The sequence below is a fragment of the Chironomus tepperi genome, unplaced genomic scaffold (genome assembly GCF_022539635.2).
Source record: "Chironomus tepperi strain 1889 unplaced genomic scaffold, CSIRO-AGI_Ctep_v1 contig_37, whole genome shotgun sequence".
Classification (NCBI taxonomy): domain Eukaryota; kingdom Metazoa; phylum Arthropoda; class Insecta; order Diptera; family Chironomidae; genus Chironomus; species Chironomus tepperi.
Window position 1 is genome coordinate 1,298,823 of NW_027226159.1, and position 13,454 is coordinate 1,312,276.

At 32.8% G+C, this 13,454-nt stretch overlaps 1 protein-coding gene across 1 annotated transcript in view; it reads left to right on the top strand.

Annotated features, from left to right (window-relative positions):
- The first annotated feature begins 212 nt into the window (after positions 1-212).
- Positions 213-13,454, top strand: part of LOC139098753 (probable basic-leucine zipper transcription factor Q) — a 90,925-nt gene continuing 77,683 nt past the window's right edge. The window contains exon 1 of the mRNA XM_070651042.1: positions 213-710. The gene's annotated coding sequence lies outside the window, so the exon portion shown is untranslated. The remainder of the gene's footprint in view (positions 711-13,454) is intronic.

The following is a 13,454-nucleotide window of genomic DNA, read 5'->3' on the forward strand; positions in this document are numbered from 1 at the left end:
TAAAAATAACTTTACACAAAAGAAAGAAAAAAATAATTTTTTTTTCTCAGTCTGTAAAGTGAAAACTATAAGGCAGTCGATGAATTGATGTTGACGGTGAATTGCGCGCTCAATTTTTTTCGTACGCTTTTTTTTAATTCAGTTCTGCTGATCAGAAAACCGTGAATTTTTTTGGATTTATTTTTTTTTTCAGTACATTAAACATTATTGTGGATTATAAGTTATTGTGGATTAATAAAAAATATTCAAGACTGATTGATAAATTGACCAAGTGTGGATCTAACATCCAAAAAGTGAATTTTTTCTTGTGAATTTCAAAATTGGCCAATTTGAATAAATTATTGAGTGGAAGAACCATTTCATTAGTGATTCAAATTAAATAAGATATATCTTGATGGAATGTAATTAAAAAAAGTTTGAGGAATCGCCCACATAAAGTCAAATTCTAAGCAGCTTAAAAGAGAATATTCTATCTCATATCAAGTGTTGATTGCCAAGAAATCTCAAAAAAAAAAAGAAATTTTTGTGTTGCACGATTTAAAGGCCAAGCATAAAGGTACAAAAAAAAAATATCAAGCATAAAAAATAAGTTGAATCCCAAGTGAATTTGAGCGAAAAGATCAAAAAAAAAAGAAAGAAAAAAAAAGTCAATTTTTGTTCAACAACGGCACGAGAGAGAAACAACAAGGAAGCAAACACAAAAAAATAAGGTAAAATAAAAAATTGTCTCGAGCTGTGCATGTACAGGCATTTTGCAAGATGAAAGGAAAAAATAAAAAAGGGAATGGAAGCGATGAGAAATTCATCATTTTCAGTTCTATTTGTGAAATTTATGCACATTTTGAAATATGTATCATGTACGGCAAGGGGTGGGCATCCTGTGTGTCGCGGCACAATAATTTTCAGCTATATCACTTCATGTGCAATTTCAGTCAATCCTATTTTCTGCTGTGCCCCCTCAAAATTTAAAGGTTGCCCACCCCTGACCCATCTACAATGTACTCAATGATGTACATACATTCTGAGAAAGTCAAGCTTGATTTCAATAATTTTTTATTTAGTTTACGATGTTACCTTCCGTCTATCGTTGCATAACATACGGCAATAAACATTTAATATTGTTTTCGAACTGCAAAAAAATTAGAGCTGCAAGAGAAACTTTCCATCATATTTTTTTTATTAGATATTTGAACTTCTTATATGCCTTCAAGCTACGGATTCATCATCATCATTGAGGTTATTTTAATGATGAGTCTAAACTTCATCCTTAGTGCTGTTAATAATTGTAGTTCATGCTATTGTCTATGGGATATGTATATATTTTTTTCAAGGCTCACCCGATCAATGCAGGTTTCTCATGGTAACTAAATGACATCCTACGGGTAGCAGTTAACATGAAATCAGCCAATTCATAGTCATAAAATATCCAAATGGCTTTAATTGCAGTTAATATGAAAATTCCCACTTTTACATCATTTGCCATCCAATTGACTGCCATGAACTGTTTGTGCCGATCGGGTTAAATGACTATATAATTTTTAAGACCACATTACGGTTTATTTAATAGAATTTATGGGATGAGATTAAAAATGAGAAGGTTTATGAAGGTATTTAAGGAATATTCATACTTGAGGTCAGTTGGGGCTATTGTCTTTTATTTATTTGCATTTTTAATGTGGGATTAGATTAGAATAATGAACAGGAAGGTTACAAAAAAATGCAAAATCTCGGAAATATTTAGGGATGATTAAGAAGATCCAAGCCAGAGTTGGCAAAACATGCAAAAATCATAAAATTTTTTAACAGTTAAAGTTACTGTTTTTTGATAAATTTGATTTAAAAAAATTGCAAAAAAAAATAGTTTTTCAAACTATTTGGGAACGCGGACAACAAAACTTATTATTATTTACCGAGATTCGAACTCGTTGATCGATAAGGAGTTTAGAGATTAATTTTACTCAATTAATGTTTATTTGTACTAATTAAACGTGAAAATACATAAAGCTAAAATAGCTTATTTTGAACTACATTATCATCAAATTTTGCTGGTATCTCATTAATTCAACGTTGCTGTATGGATCATTATTTAGAACAATATTACCCAAAATCCGACACATTCCAGCGACACGCATTAGAAAGTGGAGTTCATATGGATTCCAAAAGACTCCAAACACCATGTGACTCCAAATGGTCGCTAAATAGTGCCTTGTGTTGCCTGAGACACTGTTGCAGTGGTTCTTAAACCATGTTTTGCTGGACTAGTGTTCAACGAAACACAAAATTTACCAGACATGTATGTGGCTTACTGTGTCGCGTCGAAACAGTGCTTAATTTTTGCCTAATGAAAAGTTTAAGAAACACTGATATAAAGCCATTCTTACTTTTACTACTAAATATTAAACATATCCTATATGATAACCTATCTTCTCTTCAACCTTCTCTAACCACATCCTCAAACTATTCTACCTATTTTTATTATAACAACAACGTTCCCAAAACTACATGAAGCCAAAACTACATAAACCAATATGAATACATTACTAAAGGACATGCAAGCCATCTGCCATCATTGATGACTATACAACTACTTCAAAACGCAAGAAAGAGTATCAAGAACGGAACATCTTTTGTCGATTTCAAGAAAAAGACATGTTGACGTCCACAAAAAAAGAAAGAAAAGAAATAAACAATTTTCAACCTGCGACACAAATTGCCATAAGATATAAACTTAAATACACATTTTTAGTTTTCTCATTCTCAATGTCAACGAATGGTTTTTTGATGTGAATTGGATATAAAACTGCTACACATAGCATGTTGCTGCGGATTTGTGTCTTATGTAATCGAGCTATTGAGTATTTTTAAGAGATGAACTTCTTTTCTTATTTGTACTGTCTACTGTTGCTTACTTAAAGGATTTATGGGATGATTATCTAGTGGGTTTTATGTCGCTCCTGTTTGCCGGCTGAGGCGGAAATCTCAAAGTCGAGATTGGTAATTTTATTATACCATTTATTCCATAACGTCAAGTCTGCTGTCGCATTTGTTGCTTGTTTTGATTCCATCTCAACTAACCTAAAAAAAAAATGTTAAAGTTTAAAAACTTCTCAACTATCCATAATTTTCATATTGTATGGTGTTTTAAGGGTAACAATGATGCTGATGCTGATAATGATGATGAGAAAATTTTTTTTTTAATTAAAGGAATTTATTAATTTGTATTCAAGCAGTTTTGTAAAACCTTCATAGCATAACAACCTTTTGTATGATAATATGCGGGTGAATATTTAGATTTGATGGCTGAGTTCTTGGATTGTATGTTGATTTGATGAGATGTAAGATGATTTTGTGGTTTTTATGGGAATTATGGGATTTATTTTGAAATTGATTGATTGGTCAGTAGAAACTTGAGGGACTGAGCTTCATATTGGAATTTGATCTTACTATTCAATGACCAGAAAGGACAAAAGTTAGTGTCAAGAAAGCTGCATCATGGATAAATTCATTAAGACTAGTTAACAGCTAGCTTATAACGGTTATGGTTACTAGACACTAGAATGCCCGAGTAGACAACCTAACATAATGTCAAGTTAATAACTTGACATATAGGAATTTTCTATACAATTTGTCATTAGTCGACTGTAGTTTTAGTTGATTACTGAACATTATGTCTAGTTTATTATTATTAGTAGTCATTATTGTCTAGTCACTTGAGATGTTGTCAAATTGGATTCATAGCTTCTTTATCTTCTGAATTTCAACTTAAAACTAGGGTTAAGCAATTAACAATTATATAAAGTTGCAGCTTAATATTGCTACTTAATCTACTGACAACAACTAAAGAAGGTTCGGTCACAGAGTTTAAGAGGCTCATTCAAATGAAGTCCCAAGCAAGTGAATGTAACTCAATCGCCAATTTCTCCGATGGTGGTTCTATACGATACGGAATCTTACTTACTTACAATTTTTCACTGCTCGTAGAGATCAGCTGTGATCCATGGTTTTTCTAAGCTGATGTCTAAAACTGGATCTTTCGCTGGCTGCCATTTGCCAGTTGCCAACAACAAGTGCCATACTGTTTCAATCAACAGCCTCCTTCCCAGGCTCTTTCCAAAAAATTTATATGTTTACCCATAACCAGTCTTGATCCAGTTTTGATCCTTCCCGACCCAACTAAAATCTAAAATAATGCACAATTTACAGCCCATTTTTCAACCCAAAAACAATAACTTTCTAACCAGCGTGATTTCATCTCGTTGCTCTATGAGCTTTGAAATGAGATCTCATGAGAGATGCAAATCCATAAAAGGGTCATATTTTAGACATTCACATTACTTGTTTCCTTCTTATTATATTCGAATATAATCAAAATACCTCACAATGATTATTTCAACTCATTCAATTTGAATTTTCACACCATTATTTAAAATGTAAATAAGCTAGTCAATTGGAAATTTTTCTTCAAGAGCACTTGGAACTGTAAAGATTCAAAAAGCCATCTATGGCATCAAAGAAAAGAAAAAATAATAAAATTAATTGAATTTAAAAAGTGAGATCGACATTTATTGTCTGTCGTTTCGCTTTCAAAGCATAATCTGTTCGATAGTGTGTATCGTATGGCAGCCGAAAGCTAAGTGCAAGTATATAGTTGGTAAAATTAATATTCACGTGACACAAAAATACACTTTTTTGCTTCAAATTATTTTTTATTTTGTTATTTGTGCTGAAAAGTTCAAAAGAAGAAAAAAAAAAGAAGTTTTTGATCTCAATTTAATGAATTCTTTCTTCTGTTTGCTTTGCTGTGTGCTTTGTTTTGTCAACATTGTTGGCTTGGCAAATGAAAGATTTTACTTTTTGGCACGGAAAGTCGTTCGCAGGTGATGTCCGTATGAGATACTGGAGTATTTTAGTGAGTATCTCATGTGTAGCGTCTTAAACTATGTTGTGTGACATATTAATACGTTTTGCAACATATTACTACGTTGCACGACACACTAATTTGTTTCACGACAAACTACTGTGTGGCAAGACACACTACTGTGTTACACGACATACTACTGTGTTGCACGACACACTACTGTGTTACACGACACACTAATGAGTTGCACGACACTCTAATGTGTTACACGACACACTACAGTATTTCACGACACGTTACTGTGTTACACGACATACTACTGTGTTGCACGACAAACTACTGTGTGGCAAGACACACTACTGTGTTACACGACATACTACTGTGTTGCACGACACACTACTGTGTTACACGACACACTAATGAGTTGCACGACACTCTAATGTGTTGTAGGACGCACTAATGTGTCACGTGGCACGATCTCAGGTGCATCTTTTCAAATGCATACTCCCTATTATAAACGTCATTTGCCAACAATCCCCAAACTCCACATTCATTCACTTATTTTTTGCTCGAATATTTACTCAAGTTCTACTTGACAATAATGTTAACATTTTTGATTTTAAAACAATTTTGTCATTTTTTTCTCATATGTGAAATTTCCTTACACATGCTGAAATGTAAGAGGAAACGTAAAGACTTTTGAAATTTTTATGATGATTTCTGTCAAATTCATGGGAAAAGTTTCAAGTTGATGTGGATTTTTTGATTTAAATTTTTTAAAGGCTTTTGAATTTTTGTACCTTTTTCATAATTAAAAGGACAGTCTTGTGGATGGAATGTTGGGGATAAGCTGTCTATTAATTATGCAATGCTTATAATCCAAGGGTTAAATTATTTTGTATTAAGCTGTTTGCCGAGCAACACAAATGAACTCCAATGCTACCAACCTGAACCTCACAACATTGTCCGTTATATTGCCAGGAAAAAGCTTCTAATTGTTAGATTTACGGTCCAATTACTTCTTCTATATTGTATCCATCAAAACAAATTGCAGCTATTCATATGCAAATTTATTACTTCCGCATGGACCTTAAAGTACTAATGATCCATAGAAAAAATAACGTAGAAGCAAAATGTCCACTAATTTCCTCATTTAACATCCAAATATCCCTAAACTTGCATCTAAATGTTCCTAATAAATAGCTAAACATCCAAGATAATAATAAGAATATTTAAAGACATCTCCTACCCAATTCTTAGTTCTTATCGCATTTCTATAATATTTTGACAATTTTTTTTTGTCAAATTTAAGCAATTTACAGCCAATTTATGTCAATCTAAATCTCATCATAATAGTTTTCTAATCCCCAAACATAACATCTATAAAATTTTTATAATTATGCAAATTTTCTATTCATTCATTCATTGACGGTGAGCCAATGATCTTATCAAAAATCGTGAGACACATTTATTAACAAATTCAAATCAAACAAAATGTAAATTACTGACTTTACGACTCTGTGAGAGACATGAAAAGATAAAAAAAAAATCACTTCTATTCAATTTTTCTCATGAAATTTTCATATCATGATGTTCTGCTTTTTATTTCTATATGTACAGAAATAAGTAAGACTTAATTTTAGCAAATAAGCGGGAGAAGAAGTGAACAACAACAATGATGCATGAGACAGTGAAATAAAGTTCAAAAAAGCAAAGGGAAAAGAGCTTATTGGTGGGAATGATTTGCAAATTTTGTGGTAATTTTTGGGTGAATTTGTGGGATGGGAGAGACTTGATTTTGACTTATTCTGGTATGTTGGATTTTTGAGGTTAAATTAAGGGCACAGAAAATTTATGTTTCTTGATATTTGAGGTCTGGATGAGAATTGGATCTTCGATTTGTAAGCTTATGTACTCAATGGCGTAACTAGGAACGGTATTTTGGGTTCATAATCCTGCTGCCTAGCCTCAAAAGATTTCTAACTACGTCCATAAATGTCCTCAAAATGAGATATAAATCTGACCACAAGCTAATGACTAGTATGTCAATTTATAGTCAATCTGAAGCAGATCTAAAACTGTCTCCAAATGAATATTCTAAGAACAATTTAATCACTGGCTCTATGGTGACCTAGATCACCTTTCCTTACTGTAACCATGAGCCTATTTGGAACTTAGGTTACAACAATACTTTTTTATTTACTTTTGCTCCTGACTTTGTCACCAGGAGCCAGCACGTTATGCTGCCATTATTTTATGACTGTTCTGCGCATTATACAATAGTTTTTGAGCTTCATGACGTTTTCCTCTTGTATTGCACTTATGTTTCTGTCCCAGCCATGCTTTCTCGGCACCGGGACCGGAAAAATTTCGGGACCGGAATCTTGGGAAAGCATAGTCACAGCATTGACGTTTTCTTGGGTACCTTAATTTTAAAATATAGCCCGAATTTTACAATGAGACAAATTTCACTTTTTTCATCACGTGTTGCTATCAAATCGGCAACATAACGGTACTCTGGTGTCTGTATTATTCTTATGACATGTTATTGAACTATACAGACAGTGAACTTAGTTACCTAAATGAGCATGTTTATGAGTATTTTCAGTCAAAATGAGTCACTTATGAGCATGCATTATGTCTGTCCGAGTATGTTGCTGCAGTAGTTAATCAATATTAGTTCTGTTTAAGCTGTCTAAGAAGTAAGCACTTGAAGTTAATCTTGAATATAATTGAGATTAAATTTCATAATAAATTGCTAGCTTCCTTCTTAAATTTCATAGTTTCCCATAATATAGACCTCTTTACTATCAATCAATTCTAATTTTCTCAATCAATCCTAAACTTCATTTCCTCAATCCTTTCTCAATCGCACTAAAATCAACAACAAATTTTGACCTCTCAAGTTTTACGATCACCAAACATAAAACACAGCATATCACATCTCTCGATCAAGGTTCATCTCCCCTTGATTGAAAGCATTTATATGTACCAAATAAAGCGAGTGAAAAGAAAAAAAAAAGATTCAAAACGACTGATTGTTAAGAAGGAAGAAAATAAAAAGAAGTACATGATCTTGAAATTCCAGCACTGGCTTTATACTTTCAATGGTATCATATATACCGCAAAATGTCCAAAAAATTGCTTTATTGCTCCTCGGATAATGCCTTCTTTTTATTAACTTACATTTTTATCCATATCCATCTCCTCCATTGAAGCTCATTTCCTTCTTCTTCTTCTTTTGTGCCTTTTTTTCTGCTCACAATTTTTACTCTTTTTTTGGCAACACAATTGTTGTTGTACGTTTTTTATACGTTTTGAGTAAGCAACAGATGGTGTTAAAATATGCCAGGTTGTTGGCATCAGAAAAAAAGAGTTTCTTGAGTCTCAAAATATTATTATTTTTTTATGTCTGTTAAAGTAAGAACATTTTTTGGTACACATACACATGTGCTCATTAAATACATTGAGTGTAAGGAGCTTGGTGATGGTAAAAAGAATGGACGCGCAATGATGATTTGGAATTGATATGAATTTTTAGCAAAAAAGTGGCCCTTGAGCATATAAGACACAGAACAAATTGTTTTGGTGAGATTCGAACTCATGACTTTTAAGATAAATTTATTGAATTCTATTAAATTTTTGGTGAATCTAGGCAAAAACTCATATTTAGGGAGTTCAATTGTCAAGTAGGTAGAGGGATAGAGGGATAGGAGGGATAGGAGGGATAGGAGGGATAGGAGGGATAGGAGGGATAGGAGGGATAGGAGGGATAGGAGGGATAGGAGGGATAGGAGGGATAGGAGGGATAGGAGGGATAGGAGGGATAGGAGGGATAGGAGGGATAGGAGGGATAGGAGGGATAGGAGGGATAGGAGGGATAGGAGGGATAGGAGGGATAGGAGGGATAGAGGGATAGAGGGATAGAGGAGCACATCAGTCCTCAGACTGAACAGGTCAAACATGTCAAATCTTCAAAAATCACGCTAATGTTAATCATACGTTCATACCGAGACAATTTATTTACTGACTCTTTGACCTCCACATGCATATGCCTTTTTACTATATCGTTCTCTCATGTTGCTGCTTCCCATGAGCCATAACGTACGAAAAAAATGCTAAAAGAAAATGTAAATTTTGCTATTTTTTTTTTTTTTCATTTAAAGTTTATGCTGACAAACCCATGTTGAGTGTCAAATGTTATAATGGAATATATGAGAATGTTTGAATAGTGAAACAGGAAGTTAAATGACCGACCCATATCGAAAAGAGCAAATGAAAGTGCCTCTTTTTATTGACTACGGGAAGCTTGGAAATATAATAAATCGATATATTTTGTGTGTAATATTCTTTCTCTCTCTTTTTCCGATTCTCGGTTATTACCAGACATAAAAAAATTATAAAAAAAATACTTTTTTTTCAATTCATTTTAAATGCATTCGCCATAAATAATGATTAATCCCTTTCCCACACATTGTTATATGAAATGTGTGTAGTTAGGAGATAATAAAAAATGTTCTATCGTACGCGAGCAACAATAAGTTATAAGTTATAACTTTCCAGCACAAAAATGATATTTTAAAATGAATGAGATTCAAGGGATGGAACTCTTTTAAGAGATTTGATGGAAATGTTCCTAATTTTGGGGGTTTGATCAAGAATAGCTTATTTTTAACCTGACCTAACTGTTACGAATCACACAAATCAATTTGACGTGGTTAAAACAACGAATAAGCACCAAAATTCAGCTAGACTTTACATGGGTTTAAACCAGGGTCTAAGAAGATTCGTTAAGATTAGTTGGTGTCTGAAACTGGCTCTATCGATAGCTGCCATTTCCTAATTAGTATTAATAAATTCTACACAGTCTCTATCAACAGTCTCTTTCCAAGAGTTCTTATGCAGCTAAGATTGCTTTGGCAGCTAATGGTCCTTTGGACGAACCCAAATTTCTTCAAATTAAGCAGCTCCGAATTTTTTGAAACAAAGATCTTTAACATCTAAAATACTTCAATTTATTGAATGCCTAGTAACATTTTTACATTCTTATAAAAGCTAATGAAACGGATTTAAAATGTCAATCAGCCGAATTTTCAGTTTGACTTAACTCTGCTCTACCCTTTCCCATTCAAATTTCAATTTAAATATATTTTGCTCATGAAATAACAATATTTCGCTTAAAGGAACACAGATTCGACTGATTTGAATATTGTTTTGATTTTTTCATCCCAAATCAAATGTTTTGTTTTTGGTAGAATAGAGGCATATTTTTGAGAACACATAAAGGATGAGTTCAGCTATAAATTTGCTTCAAATAAAGGCTTGGATTTAAAATTGATTAAGTTCAATCCTGAGTTGTTAGGTCACTGTTTGTATGTATATGTCTAGGGATAACTTTTGTCCGGAATATTCGATAGACGTTCTTGGAACTAGGCAAACATCTAAACAAATTAAAAACAGTCTACTCGAACAATTATGATATAAGTTGAGCTATATCTGGTTTCTGAGCGTTTCTGAGGGTTCTGAGCGTACACGTGATATTCTACCCTAAAATATCCCATCTACTCTATTCTAGCTGATCTAGGTTACCCTATCCAATCCGATCCTTGGTACAATAGAATTATGACAGAGCTAGAGTAGGTGGTGCATCCTCGGATAGTCCTGCCCAGTCTACCCTTCCAAAGAAGATAAAAATTTTCTTTACAATCTCAGAATCGGTCTCAGTCGCTGTCTCGGTCTTTTAAAATTAGCAACAATGTACTTCTCGTGTATTTTCCATCAAGTTTCATTTTTCATAAATTTTTTAGTTGAATTTTAATTAAAATAAACTTAAAATACAGTTTCAAAATATTCCCATAGTTTGCGGAAGTAAAAGTTTATGCAAATTTTGAAATACTTCAATGACGCTAATTACTCAATTATGATTACTTATAAAAATATTTAAATCCAAAAAAGCACTAGGAAGTCTGTGTATTAAATTAAAATAAAAATATTTACGTTCCTCAAATTTTATTTATCACCGTTGGAGCTTGATAATTTATAAGCACGTTCCAAAATCGTAAAATAAGTCGTTTAATTAATTTAATTTATTTTCATCCATAGATCTCATTAATGCCCACTTAATAGAATTTTCTAGTTGATATAGGTCAGGGGTGGGCAATCTGTGTGTTGCGGGACATCTTGGTGGTAAGGCATACTGTTCATGGCATTTCCAGAATTGTATGACGAAATACTAGTTGTGCCGCAGCACACAGGTTGCCCACCACTGATACAGCTACTTGTATTGAAGTTTGTGGACATGTTTCATTAATTCAATTAATGTGAGACGAATTATCTATACTTTTGTTTTAAAATTTGGAACTTCCTCCTAAATCTCTTCCGGAAATCGATAAATTGAATGCCAATTTTATTGAATTAAATCATTTTAGCAAAATGTCTTAAAACGGCGATGATAATTAAGAAATTATTTCTCTACGCAATTCCCATGCCGCACAACCTGTCGATTGACGTGATGAACAACAAAAAAAAAATCTTCTCATGTCCATTATTTCCTTTTAAAAACACTTAAATATGAATTAACAATAATTCAATGTTAATAGCACTAATGATTCATACATTACTTTCGGATGTGTTTTTTTTTCCATAAGTATTAAGGCACAATGTTTGTTTGTAATGCCTACACTTTATGGGTTTTTTGTGTGTAGACTCAAGCAAAAGAATGGAAGAAACAAAAACAAAGTGTAAAAAAATGCTTTTCGAATGAGCTTAAAATGAGCTCAATTTCCTTTTTGTTGTATATAAAAACATTTGGGCATGCTGTACATATGTACATATAGTCTCAAGTTACTGCAAAGAAATTTTTTTATTATAAAATTTCATGTGAACAAAAACAGAATTTGTAAAAGAGGGAAATGAGGTATGATGTTGGATATTCTTTTAAATTTTTATTTCTGGGATGGTTCTGATATGTTTATGAATTTTAAATTTCTGACTTATGGGCTTTAAAGTTGCGGATTGTGTTTTGATTTTATTAGCGTTGTTTAAAGAATTTTATGGTCTTGATGAGGTTGATTCTAGAAAAATGGGCTATATTTGAGAGAAAGAGGCCCCTGAAAGAGACTGAATTGCCAGATTTTGGATTGATTTACCAACTTACAATCGATTTTGTAGGTTTATACGGAATATTGCAGTTCCTGCATTTAGAACATGAATTAGTAAAAGTTACAAAGAGCTAATCAGAGACAAAGCTTGCCTAATTGACACAGATCAAGAGGAGGTGTCCATATGGCGTCCAAATGAATTCTAAACTTTATGTGACTTCCAAGAAACTGCTAAATGAACCTTATGTCGCATGAAAAGAAACTTGTTAAATGACAAAAATGAGATTTCGGCGGATAGAATATCATACTAGAGTCATATAGGCCTGAGGCCGAATTTCGAACCGATTAACTGACGTGAGCTATTCGAGTATGTTTATCATTTGTCATTTTTGGAAGAATGAGAAGAATATTTCCTACTAAATAGGGTTGAACCTACAGAGATACAAGATCCAGAATCCGATGACTGAATTTTTAATCTAATATTTAATATGCTGTTTAAGTTGGGGCATGGTCAGAAAATTTCAAAACGGGGCCCGAGTCCACGATATCCCTAACTTCGCTTCTGAATTAAGGCTGGTCGAAGTGTACAGATTATCAACTGCCAAATTCTACATCAAAATTATAAATATAAAATATGCCAAACCTTAAAGAACCAACAAAATCTTGAGTTATTTCCAAAAAATTCCAAGAAGAATCTCATTCCATAAAATCAAGTTATATTTGAGTTATATGAAATATTTCAACAGCTTAACATCCCTTCCCCGAACACATCAAAACGTAACAGTTATTGCAAAACTTTTTTGAAATATTCAGCAACATTTTGATGAATTTTCTCTGTACAAAATCAAGCGTATATCTTCCATCAATCTCACACTAAAGAGTCAAAAACTTTTTTTTTTTTCGGTCAAACAAGTAACTGATTGTGGCTTCTTCGTGCTCATCACTGATTTGATGAAAATAAATTACGATAAATTATGATTCGAGACAGCAAATGAATAAATATTCTTTATGCTGCTTTTTTTTATTTGCCTTCTCATGATTTCTGCTTGTTTATATCTAACATTAAATTCCTATGTCCAGTTTTGTAATCCACAGTTCTTTATTCTCATTCTGCACTTAACAAAAACTTAACGTTTAACAGTTATACAGTTGTTGTTGTTGTTGTTGCTGAACATTATTGTGGAACGAAATACCCTAAAACAACAGAAAAATCCACGTTTTTTTGCAGCATGTATATCTGTTGCTGTTTTTTTTAATTAATTTGTTACTCTCATTTGGCATTAAAAATAATTTTATGTGAACATGATACCGCAGATGGAACATTAAAGAAAAAACTTTTATCGTTGCTATTTGTTCACGCTGAAGCAGCATCAAGGCGCATCGTTAATCTGCTTTATATGCTGTATGGATGAAATGCTCATCTCGTTTGGATTTGCGGTTTATTTTTTGGTGTGTGCGCTCGTTTGAATGAAAAGTTTTTTAAGTAACTAGTGTGA